We start from the raw sequence: 17,758 nt of genomic DNA, 5'->3' as shown, positions 1-17,758 counted from the left end.
TATATATATCTTGTAATCTGACCTGTTCCACATCATATCGATAAAATAATTGGGAAAATGATCTATGGAACATGACACAACTAAAACTAAAACTGTTGGGTCTAATGGCAACAAACAGACCTGACCTGTTTGATGATGTCGACATCGAAACTGGTATCAGTGACCATGACATGGTAGTGGCACTAATGATTACCAAAGTACGTCAGACAACTAAAAAGCCCCCCGCGGGTCCGGGGATTAGAATAGGCCCGCGGTATTCCTGCCTGTCGTAAGAGGCGACTAAAAGGAGTCCATCCCCCTCACGGGGGTAGTTCGCGCCTGCGTCCGGAGACGGACGGTTCCACGACCTATCATCGTGGTCCTTTTGGTTTTTTCACTTCTCGTTTCTTCCTTCCTTTTGCTGGTTCCTTTCTTTGCTCTTCTCCACCTCACTGTCTTCCTTACTCTTTCCCTTGCCTTCTCCTTGCCTTCTCATTGCCTTTTTCTCCTTGCCTTCTCATTGCCTTTTTCTCCTTGCCTTCTCATTGCCTTCTTCTCCTTGCCTTCTTATTGCCTTCTTCCCCTTGCTTTCTCATTGCCTTCTTCTCCTTGCCTTCTCTGGTCTCCGCCTCGGCGTTTGAGACAGTCTGTCCTCTTTCTCCCTCTCTCTCTTCTTTTTCCTCTTCTTCCTTCCTCCCTGTGCGTGTCTGAAGGCCGACCCACGCGTTCGCACGCGTAGCCGGTGACGGGGTAACGCGTAAGTCCCCGCCCTGGGTAGACATGTAAGGCACGCGCGTACCCCCTGGTAAAGGCCAGGCCCGGGGAGGGGTGATTGCCTGAGCTGATACCTTCTGACCATGCCGATTGGTCCCTCCGTCTGTTTCTCGGGAGGTGTGACCTGAGGTGTAAACATTCACCTAAGGCGGGAGTGCCCTCTGAGAGGGTCCCCACAAGGAAGGAGCGCGCCATCGGAGACGCTGGCAATCATGGGGGATTCCTCCGCAATGGATTCTACTCCATCTCTTTCGACTTCGACCCAAAAACGGAAACGTGACCAGCCAACAGTGACAAAAGTACTACCGCCTGCCCCACAGTTCCTCGTAGTTTCTCGAACTGAGGACGGAAAGGATTTTTCCTCTGTCAACCCTTTCGTTATTCAGAAGGGCGTAGATGCCATAGCCGGATCTGTCAAATCCTGTACCAGGTTGCGTAACGGCACCTTATTACTGGAAACTGAGAATGCCTTTCAGGCACAAAAACTGCTTCGGGCCACCCTCCTGTACACGTTCCCTGTCCGGGTGGAGGCCCACCGAACTTTGAATTCGTCTCGTGGTGTGGTCTATACTGACTCCCTCGACGGATTGACTGACGAGGAGCTTCAATCATTCCTCGCTGAGCAGGGCGTGACGGCTGTCCATAGGGTCATGAAAAAGGTCAACAATGACCTTGTACCGACCCGGACAATTTTCTTGACCTTCGATAGTGTTAAGCTGCCATCGCGCATCAAGGCGGGCTACGAGGTTATTTCTGTTCGCCCCTATATCCCGACACCTACGCGCTGCTTCCAGTGTCAGCGTTTCAATCACACTCGACAGTCTTGTTCCAATGCGGCTAAATGTGTCACCTGTGGCAGGGATGCCCATGAGGGTGACTGTCCACCTCCGTCTCCTCGTTGTGTGAACTGTCAGGGTGACCATGCAGCATCCTCCCGCGACTGTCCTGTCTATAAGGAAGAACGCTGTATCCAGGAAATTCGGGTCAAAGAGAAAGTGTCCACCTCGGCTGCTCGCAAGCTATTGGCTAGTAGGAAGCCCACGCTGCTCCCAGCGGGGAAATACAGTACTGTCCTCGCCTCTCCTCGGACTACCCGGGAGGTAGCAACCCAGACATGCGATCTGACCTTCAGCACCACGGTCGTCCGTTCGGCCAGTGCTAAGATCGCGCGGTCGACGTCTCCTCTTCCTCCCATCACCCCACAGACACGAGCACCTTCTTCAGCTTCTGCTAAAACGAAGACACCGAAGTCAGATGCACGGGCCTTCAAGAAGGAACCATCCCGTGCAGACTTCCTCCGTACCTCGACCTCACAGCCTTCGACCGGTACTTCCACTACACGTCCTTCCAAAAAGGCGCATAGGAAGCACAGTTCTCCTTCCCCGCCACGGCGCATTTCTTCTCTTGCGCCACCCAGCGGCTGCCGCCCCAGGCCGTCATCCGTTTCGCCTGGCCGCACCGCTGGTCGCCGTACATCTGGCCGTTCACTGGCGGAGGAAGCTCCCCCTCCCGGCCATCCTCCCGAGATGGCCGATGACCCTATAGACCCAATGGACGATGACTGTCCGCCTACTGATAGCGGCGGCAGTGCTCGCTCGAAGCCAGGCCCTAAGCGGCCTTCGAGGTGACCACTTCTCGCATCTTTCTTTTCTTACGATGGCACTTATTCACTGGAATATTCGCAGCATTCGCTCCAACCGAGAGGACTTGAAGTTGCTGCTCCGCTTGCACCGTCCGCTTGTCGTAGCCCTCCAGGAAACGAAGCTACGCCCATGCGATCAAATTGCCTTGGCACACTACACCTCTGTGCGTTTTGACCTACCCCCTGTGGTAGGTATCCCAGCTCATGGAGGGGTTATGTTGCTGGTCCGGGATGATATTTACTACGATCCCATCACGTTGCACACCGGCCTGCAGGCAGTTGCCATCCGCATTACTCTCCCCACTTTTACGTTTTCCTTTTGTACCGTTTACACTCCATCGTCATCTGCCGTTACCAGGGCAGACGTGATGCAACTTATTGCTCAGCTACCTGCACCATTTTTGTTAACTGGAGACTTCAATGCCCACCATCCCCTTTGGGGCTCTCCAGCATCCTGCCCGAGGGGCTCCTTGTTAGCAGACCTTTTCAACCAGCTCGATCTTGTCTGCCTCAATACTGGCGCCCCTACTTTTCTTTCGGACACATCTCACACCTATTCCCATTTAGACCTCTCTATATGTACTCCCCAACTTGCACGCCGGTTTGAGTGGTATGCACTTTCTGATACATATTCGAGCGACCATTTCCCGTGTGTTATCCATCTCCTGCAGCATACTCCCTCTCCGTGCTCCTCTCATTGGACCATCTCCAAGGCAGACTGGGAGCTCTTCTCTTCCAGGGCTACCTTTCAGGATCAAACCTTCACAAGCTGCGATCGTCAGGTCGCACACCTCACGGAAGTCATTCTCGCTGCTGCTGAATATTCCATCCCTCACCCTACTTCTTCTCCACGTCGCGTACCGGTCCCCTGGTGGACCGCAGCATGTAGAGATGCTTTACGTGCTCGTCGACGTGCTTTACGCACCTTTAAGCGCCACCCTACAGTGGCGAATTGTATTAATTATAAACGATTACGTGCTCAGTGTCGTCGTATTATTAAAGAAAGCAAGAAAGCCAGCTGGGCTGCTTTCACAAGCACCTTCAACAGTTCTACTCCTTCTTCTGTTGTCTGGGGTAGCCTGCGCCGGCTATCTGGCACTAAGGTCCACTCCCCAGTTTCTGGCTTGAAGGTCGCGAATGAAGTCCTTGTGGCCCCTGAGGCTGTCTCCAATGCCTTCGGCCGCTTTTTCGCCGAGGTTTCGAGCTCCGCTCATTACCACCCTGCCTTCCTCCCCCGCAAACAGGCAGAGGAGGCTAGGCCACCTGACTTCCGCTCCTCGAATTGTGAAAGTTATAATGCCCCATTCACCATGCGGGAACTCGAAACCGCACTTGGCCGATCACGGTCCTCCGCTCCAGGGCCTGATTCTATTCATATTCAGATGCTGAAGAACCTTTCTCCTGCGGGTAAAGGTTTTCTTCTTCGTACATACAATCGCATCTGGATTGAGGGACATGTTCCCGCATGCTGGCGCGAGTCTATTGTTGTCCCGATTCCTAAGCCGGGGAAGGACAAGCACTTGCCTTCCAGTTATCGACCTATCTCGCTTACCAGCTGTGTCTGTAAAGTGATGGAGCGAATGGTTAACTCTCGATTGGTTTGGCTGCTCGAGTCTCGACGCCTACTTACCAATGTACAATGTGGATTTCGAAGGCGCCGCTCTGCTGTTGACCATCTGGTTACCTTGTCGACCTTCATTATGAATAACTTCTTGCGGAAGCGTCCGACCGCGGCTGTGTTCTTTGATTTGGAGAAGGCTTACGACACCTGTTGGAGGGCGGGCATTCTCCGCACCATGCATACATGGGGCTTTCGCGGTCGCCTCCCTCTTTTTATTCATTCCTTTTTAATGGATCGACAGTTTCGGGTACGTGTGGGTTCTGTCCTGTCCGACACCTTTCGCCAGGAGAATGGGGTGCCACAGGGCTCAGTTTTGAGCGTCGCTCTCTTCGCCATCGCGATCAATCCAATAATGGATTGCCTCCCAGCTGATGTATCAGGCTCCCTTTTCGTGGACGATTTTACCATCTATTGCAGCGCGCAGTGTGCACGTGTCCTGGAGCGCTGTCTTCAGCGTTCTCTTGACCGTCTTTACTCCTGGAGTGTCGCCAATGGCTTCCGTTTTTCTGCCGAGAAGACGGTCTGTATTAACTTCTGGCGCTACAAAGAGTTTCTCCCACCGTCCTTACGACTCGGTCCCGTTGCTCTCCCACTCGTGGAGACAATCAAATTTTTAGGCCTTACCTTTGACAGGAAACTTAGCTGGTCTCCACATGTGTCATATTTGGCTGCCCGTTGTAACCGTTCTTTAAATGTCCTCCGTGTTCTCAGTGGTATGTCGTGGGGAGCGGATCGAACCGTCCTACTTCGTCTATATCGGTCGATCGTCCGCTCCAAGCTGGATTATGGGAGCTTCGTATACTCCTCTGCACGGCCATCCATCTTACGCCGCCTCAACTCCATACAACATCGGGGTTTACGACTTGCGATTGGAGCATTTTATACCAGTCCCGTAGAGAGTCTTCATGCTGACGCTGGCGAATTGCCACTCACCTACCGGCGCGATATACTGCTTTGTCGGTATGCCTGTCGGCTACTGTCAATGCCCGACCATCCGTCTTATCGTTCCTTTTTTGACGACTCTCTTGACCTTCAATACGGGTTGTATGTCTCTGCCTTGCTACCCCCTGGAGTTCGCTTTCGTCGCCTCCTTCAACACCTTCATTTTTCACTCCCTGCAACCTTTCGAGTGGGCGAGAGCCGCACGCCACCTTGGCTCCAGGCTCAGGTCCGCGTTCACCTCGACCTCAGCTCGCTCCCAAAAGAGGTCACCCCCGGTTCGGTCTACCACTCCCGTTTTTTGGAACTTCGTTCGAAGTTCAACAACATGACTTTCATTTATACAGATGGCTCTAAGACCAATGACGGGGTCGGGTGTTCCTTTATTGTCGGGGCACAAAGTTTCCAATACCGGCTCCATGGCCATTGTTCGGTCTTCACAGCTGAGCTCTTTGCCCTCTACCAGGCTGTTCTTTACATCTGCCGCCACCGACATTCTGCTTATGTCATCTGCTCAGATTCCCTGAGCGCCATCCAGAGCCTCAGTGATCCGTACCCAGTTCACCCTTTCGTACACCGGATCCAACGCTCTCTTCAGCAGCTGGTGGACGTCGGTACGCCGGTTAGCTTTATGTGGGTTCCTGGCCATGTCGGTATCCCTGGGAACGAAGCTGCAGATGCCGCGGCCAAGGCTGCGGTCCTCCAGCCTCGGACAGCTTCTTGTTGTGTCCCTTCGTCCGATTTTAGCAGGGTCATTTGTCGGCGCGTTGTGTCGCTGTGGCATGCCGATTGGGCTGCACTTACCGACAACAAGCTTCGGGCCTTAAAACCTCTTCCCGTGGCTTGGACGTCCTCCTCACGCCCTTCTCGGCGGGAGGAGGTCGTTTTAGCAAGGTTAAGAATTGGACACTGCCGGTTCAGCCATCGCCATCTGCTGACGGCTGCGCCGGCGCCGTTCTGCCCATGTGGGCACTTGCTGACGGTTAGACACATTTTAATGTCCTGTCCTGATCTTAACACACTGTGCCTCGATCTTAACCTGCCTAATACTTTCGATGCCATTTTAGCGGATGACCCACGAGCAGCTGCTCGTGTTCTTTGTTTTATCAATTTGACACACCTCGCTAAGGACATTTGATGATGTTTTTTAATCCTATGCCTGTCAGTCTGTCTTTTATCGTGTTTTCCCTTTTAGTTGTTGTTGTCAACTTGTGCCTCGCGGTGCATTCTTAGAGTAGTCAGGGCGCTAATGACCATTGAAGTTGTGCGCCCGAAAACCACAAAAAAAAAAAAAAAAAAAAAAAAAAAACAACTAAAACAAGCAGAAAGATATGTATGTTCAGTAAACCAGATAAAAAATCAGTAGTGTCATATCTCAATGAAGAGCTTGAAACTTTGAGCACAGGGCAGGAGCATGTAGAGCAACTCTGGCTCAAGTTTAAAAGAATAGTTGACAATGTCCTGGATAGATATGCACCTGATAGAATAGTTGATGGGAGAGAACATCCATGGTATACAGTCACTGTAAAGAAACTTCTAGAGAAACAGATATTACTGCATAATAGGTGTAATGTAGGGATATAGATAGAGAGATACTAAATGAAATTAATTTGAGTGTCAAGAGAACACTGCATGAATCCTTCAATGACTGCCATGACAGAGTATTGTCAAGTGATCTTTCACAGAACCCAAAGAAATTCTGGCCATATGTAAAGGCTATTAGTGACACCAAAATTAGTGTCCAGCCCCTAGTGAATGAGGCAGAACTGAAACAGAGGGCAGCAAAGCAAAAGCTGAAATGCTTAACTCCATTTTCAAATGTTCCTTTGCAAAAGAAAACCCAGGAGAATTGCCCCAGTATAATCCTCACACCACTGGAAAGACAAATGAAATAAGTATTAGTGTCAGTTGTGCTGAGAAACATAATTAAAACTGAACAGAGCTCCAGGCTCTGATGAAATCCCTGTCAGATTCTATACTGAAATTGTGACTGAGTTAGCCCCTCTTCCAACTATAATCTATTGCAGATCTCTCAAACAAAAAACCATGCCCAGTTCTTGGAAAAATTCACAGGTGACACGGAAGTGATCCACAAAACTGCCCTACAGTACCGTTGATATCAATTTTTTATAAAATCTTAAAACACATTCTGAACTCACATATAATGAGGCACCTTGAACAGAATGACCTCCTCTGCATGGATTTCAAAAACGTCAATCATGTGAAACCGAAGTCACACTTTTTTAGCATGACATACTGAAAGCTTTGGATCAAGACAACCAGGTAGATGCAGTATTTCTCGACATTGTGTTGAGATTGTTGTTCATCTTGTGTATTTATGACCCTGCAGACAATATTAATAGTAAATGCAGATGGTGTTGTTATTATAATGAAGTACTATCTGAAAGAAGTTGCATAAATATTCTCTCAGATCTTGATAAGATTTCAGTGTGGTACAGAGATTGACTGCTTACTCTAAATGTTCAGAAATGTAAAATTTTGCATTTCACAAAATGAAAAAAAAAACCTAGTTCCTGTGACTACAACATAAATAAGTCACTGTTGTAATTTGCCAACTCATACAAATACCTAAGTGTAACACTTTGTAGGGATATAAAATGGAATGATCACATAGGTTCAGTCATGGGTAAAGCAAGTGGTAGATTTCAGTTTGCTGATAGAATACTGTGGAAGTGCAATCATTCTACAACAGAGATTGCTTACAAATCACTCATGCAAACATTTCTAGAATATTGGTGAAGTGTGAGGAACCTTTACCAGACAGGACTAACAGGGGGTATTGAACGTATACAGAGATAGGGCAGCACAGATCCTCACAGGTTTGTTTAATCTGTGGGAGAGTGTGACAGAGATACTGAAGGAACTGAACTGGAAGACTCTTGAAGATAGACATAAACTATCCTGAGTAAGTGCGTTAACAAAGTTTCCAGAAGTGGTTTTAAATGATCACTCCAGGAATATACTACAACCCGCTACACATCACTCATGTAGGCATCATGAGGGTAAGATTATAATAATTACTGCATGCACAGAGGCATTCAATCAATCATTCTCCCTGCACTCAATATGTGAATGGAGCGGGTAGAAACTGCTACAATGGGATGTTCTTTCTGCCATGCACCTCATGGGGGTTTGCAGTTGTAGATGTAGATGCAGATGTACGACCATTTATGAACAGCTGCATCACTTAATCAATGTCTACTATGACAAACATACAGAATCCTGCAAGCACTGGCTTACCAACAGCAAAGCGATCCTTAGTGTAATTGTGGTGAAAATCCTGTCCTCTTGTTGGATAATCTGGTATTGTGGTTTGCCCAAGTTGTGAGCCAATTTGTCTTGGCCCACATTATCTCAGATTAAACTAAATGTAGTAGTTTCACTTAACAAGAAAATGGCTGTGGAAGTTCAAGACATACTACCTTTGCTGCCAAGAACTTTTTCTATGCTTGTCACAGTCAGAAAATAAGCAACTTGAAAAACTGCTCTGCACTGAAGGACTCTGCAACCACACACCATCTCAACTACTTTGTTGTCTTCATGCACTTGCAGGCAACACCATTAACAATGATATTCTGTGGAATGTATGGCTGTCATGCTCACCTGCGCATGCACAGAAAATACTCACAGTTTTCACTGGTAACCTCGACACACTCACTCAGTCTACTGACCAAATAGTCAAGCTGTATCCATCAACATATATCACAACTGTCTCTGTCAGAACAGATACTTTTCTGCAAGCACAAGTAACTGAACTTTATAAGCAATTTGTGCCCTTACAATTGTGGTGCACCACACATGTGTCACAACAGTGACTTCCAACAGGAACAGACATTCTCCCATTGCAGAGAATATCTACAACTACCACAAAAAGTTTGGAATTGCATCTTGGCAACTCGCCTTATTTGTTCCAACTCGCCTTATTTGTTCCAACTCGCCTTATTTGTTCCAACTCGCCTTATTTGTTCATGAGACCCAGAAAATATTAGATACAGGCTCCCAGGTAGATGCTATTTTTCTTGACTTCCGGAAGGCGTTCGATACAGTTCCGCACTGTCGCCTGATAAACAAAGTAAGAGCCTACGGAATATCAGACCAGCTGTGTGGCTGGATTGAAGAGTTTTTAGCAAACAGAACACAGCATGTTGTTATCAATGGAGAGACGTCTACAGACGTTAAAGTAACCTCTGGCGTGCCACAGGGGAGTGTTATGGGACCATTGCTTTTCACAATATATATAAATGACTTAGTAGATAGTGTCGGAAGTTCCATGCGGCTTTTCGCGGATGATGCTGTAGTATACAGAGAAGTTGCTGCATTAGAAAATTGCAGCGAAATACAGGAAGATCTGCAGCGGATAGGCACTTGGTGCAGGGAGTGGCAACTGACCCTTAACATAGACAAATGTAATGTATTGCGAATACATAGAAAGAAGGATCCTTTATTGTATGATTATATGATAGCGGAACAAACACTGGTAGCAGTTACTTCTGTAAAATATCTGGGAGTATGCGTACGGAACGATTTGAAGTGGAATGATCATATAAAACTAATTGTTGGTAAGGCGGGTACCAGGTTGAGATTCATTGGGAGAGTGCTTAGAAAATGTAGTCCATCAACAAAGGAGGTGGCTTACAAAACACTCGTTCGACCTATACTTGAGTATTGCTCATCAGTGTGGGATCCGTACGAGGTCGGGTTGACGGAGGAGATAGAGAAGATCCAAAGAAGAGCGGCGCGTTTCGTCACTGGGTTATTTGGTAACCGTGATAGCGTTACGGAGATGTTTAATAAACTCAAGTGGCAGACTCTGCAAGAGAGGCGCTCTGCATCGCGGTGTAGCTTGCTCGCCAGGTTTCGAGAGGGTGCGTTTCTGGATGAGGTATCGAATATATTGCTTCCCCCTACTTATACTTCCCGAGGAGATCACGAATGTAAAATTAGAGAGATTAGAGCGCGCACGGAGGCTTTCAGACAGTCGTTCTTCCCGCGAACCATACGCGACTGGAACAGGAAAGGGAGGTAATGACAGTGGCACGTAAAGTGCCCTCCGCCACACACCGTTGGGTGGCTTGCGGAGTATCAATGTACATGTAGATGTAGATGTAGACCACCCTGTGACAAGGAAAATGTCACCAGGCATCAACAGTGATGGTGACTGATTTCGAAATGGCCAGCTGTCAATTGCTTATAACAGAGACATCTAACAAGCTACAATTTCTCATTGATGGTGCTGATTTCTCAGTTTACCCTTCTTCTTATCTTTCCCATTGAAAAACCAATAGCAATTACTTGTCTACTGTGAATGAATCTTTGATTAATACTTACAGCTGCATCAACTTACATCTAAACTTCAGTCTTCCACATGAATTCATATGGAGATTCATTGTTGTTGACATGCTATACTGGATTGTTGGAGCAGGGATCAGTTTCCCTTCGAATAGTAGACGTGTCTCTACACTCCATTTAGTCCCTAAGAAGAATAACAGTGGGTACACAAGTGGCAACTGTTGTCAGTTTAATGCCAGAATGAATGCCGATCATTGCCCCCTGTCACATGTTGACAACATTGCTGTGCATATTCATGGTAAGGTAATTTTCTGCATGATTGACCTTGTCTGTCCTTTTTTATCATACACCAACTGCAGCAGAAAATATACTCAAAGTCATTGTTTACACTCGATTCAGACTTAACAAATTTGTGCAAATACCATTAGGATTGTAGAGTGCTGCCTTGACTTTCAAGTGCATTGTGGGCAAAATGACTAAAGAGTTTTGTTACATCTCCATTGGTGACTTACTTGTAATGTCGTCCAACAAGGCAGAGCACTTACCAGCTGTTCACTGGAATGTGAGAACATGGCTTAGTGATTAACCCACAAAAAATGTGTCTTTGAAGTGATGGAAGTAAAATTCTCAGGGTACCTTATCAATGCACAAGGAATCCTGCTACTCTAATGTTTTTGACAACTAAGAGTATGTGAATTGTATGTGCAAACTTCCCACTTATATGAGTCGACTTACTTGGTGTATACAGCCAATCTGCTTTTCTGGATAGCCAAATTCTGGAATCTCTATAAACTTCTTCTCCGAAGAATGATGCTAGTTACTGGAACCTTAAAGACTCTCTCACCACTTGCGAAATAATTCGGTACTTGAAGAATACTTTTCAGTAGCTGCAGATATGTTTGAACTTCATAAAGAAGCAAAATTATTACTTCACACATAACATTTAACTTCTTGTAAGTAACTCATATCGTCTCACAATAGAAACACATTTAAGTCCATTTAGAAAATAGTTGACTTAACAACCATGTCTCTACTACAAACATATAAAATACGCTTTGCCTCCAGCAAGCCCAAGATAAGAGTTGTTTCACAATTCTAAATCTCAATTGTTCTTTTGTCACTAACAACAGTCACAATTACAAACAGCATAGAATAACACAGAATTTCCTTGGTTCTTCTGTGTGCTTTCTCTAGAACTTCCATGGATCGCCCGACAAGTACTTGTCGGTGCTGTTCAACCGCCGCTTCAACCTTTTGCTTGTGACTGATTCCACACCTGCAGACACAGGCATGTGACATGCAGTAGACAGGGTTCCTTTCTCTCACTCACATCCAAAATATCCTGTGTTCGAGACGGTGGAAGGCTGAGTGGTTCTAGAATTTACATGGAAATTCTCGAAACACTACTTATCCCCCTCCCTCGGATCGGACTTGCAATATTTTATAACTAATCATTATGTACATAACATCACTCACAACAACATTTCATATCATAACAATGTACTTTTCTCATACATGTTTCTACATACATGTTTCACTTCAACAGCAATCTTTTTTCTCTCTAGAGCAATCTTTAGTTGAGTGTTCTATTATTATGTTTTTATTTCACCTTGACATAAAGACCCAAACATTTTTTCGTTTTTAGTCATCATTTATAATATTTAAGAGCTGTGAGAACTCTTTCCTTATTTCCAATCATAAATTGCAGGTGTTCATGACAATTGAGTATTCTATTATTTCTATCCTTTGTACTATCTTTTCTTTAGTATGTACTAGCTTCATTATCTGTTGTACTTTGGAGGAACTCTGGGCAAAATGAAAGCGTTCTTTTTGACACTTGTGAACTTACATAAAACCTAATAATGCTCATTGTGCCTAGAGTTCATACTTTTCAGAATAATCCCTACAAAATTTTGTGACTTTTGTCACAATACTGTCCCTTTTCCCTAGGATCAGTACCTATACCTTGCCTGTGGGTTGACCATATGAGAGCACTTCCTCTTTCCATTTTTTGGTAGGTACGCCCCTTTATAAAACACTCCTATTTTTTCAGGCCACTATCTCCAAGTACGTATGCCTGCCCCATATACTTAGCAAATGCCGGGTATGCCCCCCTTATCCTGTCTGAGTAGACCTCATGATTCATTATCCCAGTATACATTCCCATGCATACTATAATTAAGTATTTTCTGGTAAAATTACAAATCTACTCTGCACTTTGCATATACTTCTTAATACTTCATCTAATCCCTAGAGTCCTCCTCCTACTTATCAACTTCTATACTTCCAGTAGATACCACATCTATATACACCATTCAGTAGATAATAGGCTATTTGAGTTCCACTATCCTACAATTCATCATTGTATCAGAGTATTTATTATACTGACTTTTCTTAGATGACTACCATTACCAATTTCGCTCTTGCTTGCTTGCATTTTTTTCCTTCACCCACGCCTCCTTGTTATGTATACTTGATGAAGAATCGTTCTAGTTTTTAGATACTTATGTATATGTGTGATAATTTTCTGTGTGTGTGTGTGTGTGTGTGTCTTGTGTGCATATTTTCTTATGTATCTTGCGTACACCCATTCTTTCCCCTACAACACCTGGCGGTTCTCGCATCACAACAGGTCTCTAGTCCGTAATTTCAGTGTTTGTGTATAAGGATATTCTTGTGTGTATGCGAATGTGTGTTTGTGTAGTCTGATTCTTCAGCTTTCTTATCGAAAGATGGGATGTAGGTTATTAGAAACCACAGAAAGTAGGAAGGACTTCTGCGATAGAAGTATGTGATTATGAAAAGAGGGAAAAAATAGATAGGTCCTCAAATGAGAAGTAAGAAAGGAAATAAATAGAAATGGTTGATAAAATTGAAGAAGATAGCCCCAAAGACAGGAAACACTTCCCACCCCACTTCCCCAGTATCCTTACCTCGCAGGTACTTGAGTGAGATGCCGGAGGAGGTTTGGTGTTAAATCGTCTCCTACAGAATGGACATTCTCACCTTCACCCTTGAGGTCCCTGAAGGAAATCTTAGTGACCCTATGGAAACAAGCAAGTGATGAAGAATCAGACACACTTGTTTGTGACAGTTGTTTGAAAGGTGTGATGAGTGTGTTGTGTTGGTCATGATTGTGTGTTCTCGTAAATCATCAATAGCCACTCCTTTCAGAACTGATATAAACCCTCCCATCTACATCACATCTCATGAAGGGTATAAATATTCTACACAAAATAGAAAATCTATATCCTATGGTATATTAGTTGTTCAACTAGTCACACAATGTTATATTTTCTACAAACATAATATTCCATTCAGTTCACTTTATCTAAATATCACTTTTTACCTGTGATTCTCTAGGATTGTTTTTTATTTGACTGTCATATCTGGTTTTCTGAGACATTAGATTACAGGATAGTTTAAGATTTTAGGAGTAAATGACAGAATAATTTAAGATTTTAAAGGAATTCGGTACAGGACAACTATTTTGGAAGAAACACTGAAAACAAATCATGATCCGATGGTCGTCACTCTGCCTGTTAACTCAGAATGTTAACGTCCCTGGGGAATATATAACAGAATTGTTTGATAGGAATTCAGTGCAGCAAAACTATTATGGAAGCAGCATCGAAAACAACTTGGGATCTGACAGTTCAACTATTTTGGAAGAAACACTGAAAACAAATCAGGATCCGATGGTCGTCACTCTGCCTGTTAACTCAGAATGTTAACGTCCCTGGCGGATATATAACAGAATTGTTTGATAGGAATTCAGTGCAGCAAAACTATTATGGAAGCAGCACCGAAAACAACTTGGGATCTGACAGTTGTCCCTCCACCAATTAACTCAGAATGTTAATGTCTCTGGGTGACATATGACCCCACCCGGGTCACGTGGATCTGATATTAACTTTACTTGTGCACTGGCAGACCAGTATTTCTCTTTAAATTTCTTTTGAAAGTCTCCCCACTGCAAATCGGTCACCACTTCACTAATTAACACAACATTTTCTACTTTGTCTTGAATAAGTTTGAATTCTTTCCGCAGGTCATCTAAATCCTTCTTAGTATCACTAAGGTCTGAAGATAGGAGATATATTCCCGGATGTCACTATCACAGCAACTTTTCGGTCTATCATTTCCTCCACCTGTTCCTCCAAACCAGTTACATTTATGATGTCGGAGATTTATGATGTCAAGGTTCGCTAATTGCTCTTTGAATTTCCTTTCCACATTGTCTACTCGTGTATTAACACCTGTAATTTGCAATTGAATGACAGGCATTAACTCACTCTGCTTATGTACACTTTCTTTGAAAGTACTCAGTCCCTGGTTTACAGCATTAAATTTAAAGTTACACACATTTTCGAAAGATCCTAATTTTTCATTGATTTCTGATTCTACGTTATTGCATCTGTCCTGAGTCTCAAATTCTAACTTTTTGCTAAATCTTGTAATTGATCATTATGTTTCTGACTAAAGTCAGTGAACAGTTGATTTACATGAATGTCCATGGAATTGGTTAATTCTTTCTTTAAGTCTAATTTAAAATCCTCTACTTCACTATTCAAGATGTCAAATTCAGTCTTTAAAGCATCCATGCCTGCGCATAGATTACCAGATTCTTTGCTCTGTGAGTCGACTTTGGCATTTAACAATCCTAAAGTTTCATTCTGAGCATTTAAACTGGACTGTACTAAGCTTAATTCTTTTCTCAGAGTTGCATTTAGTTCCTTACTTAGAGCAGCATTTTGAGTTTTGATTAGATTTACTAACTCAGACCAGTCAGGCCCTTCTTTAGCGATTCTCATAGCTATGGCTGGTTCTGATGTCTCTTCAATTTGCTGAATGTGATCCATAATTTTACAATCTTTAGACCTTGTGACCATTTAAAAATTAACTTTAAATATAATAGCTACATTAATCAAGTTCTGTAGTTACTGGGAGATGAAGAAGCTTGCACAGGATAGAGTAGCATGGAGAGCTGCATCAAACCAGTCTCAGGACTGAAGACCACAACAACAAAAACAACAATAAAGTTCATTAAATAGTTTGTATCACTTCTTGCTAAGGTACTAAAGTTCTTCTTTGCACCCACCCAGCGTAGAATTCTCACAGCGTAAGTGAGCGAATGTGACAGCAGGTCGGCACCAGTGAACAGCAGCTGGTGCTGGCGTCGTCGGATGTAGGCTGATTTCCACATCTGCATCCCCGCGACGTGTGTGAGAGCTGTATACTCCCCACACCAGATCTTCTTAGTCGTATCGTTTTAGGCATATCTCTTCTTAGTCTAATACGTTGAGATCTCCTCTCCGGTTTTTCATGTTGTGACTTTCTTACGCTTTCTCCCTTATTTTCCTTTACAAATTTTCTCCCGCGGATAGTCCGGCAAAATCCAGTTTCTCTTAATGGTTCTCTTGTTATGTTATGCTTGGTTGCTATGGCAACACTCGGTAGCTTTTTCTCTCTTTTTCATCTCAAAATTCCTGTTTTCTTCAGTTCTTTCATACCGGTTGCCACGTTCTAATGTTTTTAATGACTAAGAGTGTGTGAAGTGTATGTGCAAACTTCCCACTTATACGAGTCGACTTACTTGGTGTATACAGCCGATCTTCTTCTCTGGATAGACAGTTTCTGGAATCTCTATAAACTTCTTCTCCGAAGAATTATGCTAGTTACAGGAACCTTAAAGACTCTCTCACCACTTGTGAAATAATTCGGTACTTGAAGAATACTTTTCAGTAGCTATGGATATATTTGAGCTTCATAAATTAGCAAAATTTACACTTAACATTTAACTTCTTTTAAGTAACTCATATCCTCTCACATTAGAAACAGATTTAAGTCCATTTAGAAAATAGTTGGCTTAACAACAATGTCTCTACTACAAACATATCGTAAAATACGCTTTGCCTCCAGCAAGCCCAAGATAAGAGTTTTTTCACAATTCCGAATCTCAATTTTTCTTTTGTCACTAACAGTAGTCCCAATTATAAACTGCATAGAATAACACAGAAGTTCCTTGGTTCTTCTGTGTGCTTTCACTATGACTTCCAAGTACTTGTCAGTGCCGTTCAGCCACTGTATCAACCTTTTGCTCACTACTGATTTCACACCTGCAGACACAGACATGTGACGTGCAGTAGATAGGGTTCCTTTCTCCCACTCATGTCTAAAATATCATGTGTTCGAGATGGTGGAAGGCTGAGCGGTTCTAGAATTTATGCAGAAATTCTCGAAACACTGCACTACCTCAAGGCAGAGTGGAAGCTATTTCTCAGCTCCCCATCCCACCACAATATGAAAATTACACCATTTATTGGGATTGATGAAATTTGTCAACAACCAAATGCTAAAAATTTCACCGAAACCTTGAGAAATGCTAAGGTGGATTAATGAAAAGAAAACACTCTTGGCCAGATTGAAAGCTACTATTGCAATGGTTTATTGTTAGCTTATCCTTTTTCTGATTTACCTCTTACAGTTACTGTGGATTCTTCATCTTTGGAGTTGTGTTATACAATGTGTGCAACATGTCTGACAAATTTCTGGAATTTTTCATCAAAAAACTGTTAGCTTCACAAGCAAATTGGCGAACATATGACAGGCGAGCTCTATGGCATGTCAATCAAAAAGTTTAGGCATATTTGAAACAGTCATTTTACACTTCTCACAGATTAAAAGCACTTGTGTTCACTTTCTGTCAGAAGCCAGACAAAGCATAACTGCACCAATTGCAGTAGTGCACAATTTATTATGGATGTTCAAAATGTTGATGGTTAGCAGAACAGTCCAGCAATGCAATATCTTGCATTGACACCATTGTGAAGGAACCTGACTTGCTAGCACTTGCCAGTGCACAGGGAAGAGACAACAAACTGAAAGAATGCCTTGAAACATTGTCTGGCATACAACTCAAATGTTCTTGAATACTGAGCTCGAATGTAGCACTATATTGTAACAAGTCAATGCAAAAAGTGCAACCTTTCATTAAGGCAGATTTTCACAAACATGCAATTTCCTTCCTTCACAGCCTCTCCCTTCTAGAAGTAAGGGCTACTGTATGACTTGGGAAGAAGGCATTTGTTTGGCCAAAATTCAAGAAAGATTGCAGGGCATTTGCTTGCCAGTGCAATACTTGTCAGCACAACAAAATAACTTGACACATCAACATCATTGGACCTTTACTACTGTTAGTGGGATATCAATACTGCCTTATAGAGACTGATAGTTTCTCTCATTGGCCTGTAATGCTTAATGGCGTGAGTGTATCCCACACTTCAGAATTCCCCTCTGCATCACTACCAATCAGGGCAAACAGTTAGAATCTTACTACCACTTTAAAGCACTGTCAGCTTTGCCTGCTTCAAAACTGTGCCTAATACCCTACTGCTAATGGTCTTATGGAACAGCTCCACTGACAATAAAAGGCCTCACTCAGATGTCATGCCACAGAGCATTGGACTGAAAGGCTCCCTATTGTACTATTA

At 43.8% G+C, this 17,758-nt stretch overlaps 1 protein-coding gene across 1 annotated transcript in view; it reads left to right on the top strand.

The window, feature by feature from the left end:
• Positions 1-17,758, top strand: part of LOC124619443 (NACHT domain- and WD repeat-containing protein 1) — a 578,477-nt gene that overhangs the window by 484,011 nt on the left and 76,708 nt on the right. The window lies entirely within an intron of this gene.

The sequence above is a fragment of the Schistocerca americana genome, chromosome 6 (genome assembly GCF_021461395.2).
Source record: "Schistocerca americana isolate TAMUIC-IGC-003095 chromosome 6, iqSchAmer2.1, whole genome shotgun sequence".
NCBI lineage: Eukaryota > Metazoa > Arthropoda > Insecta > Orthoptera > Acrididae > Schistocerca > Schistocerca americana.
Note: the sequence above shows the minus strand (reverse complement) of the source record. Positions and strands in the feature narration are given on the sequence as shown.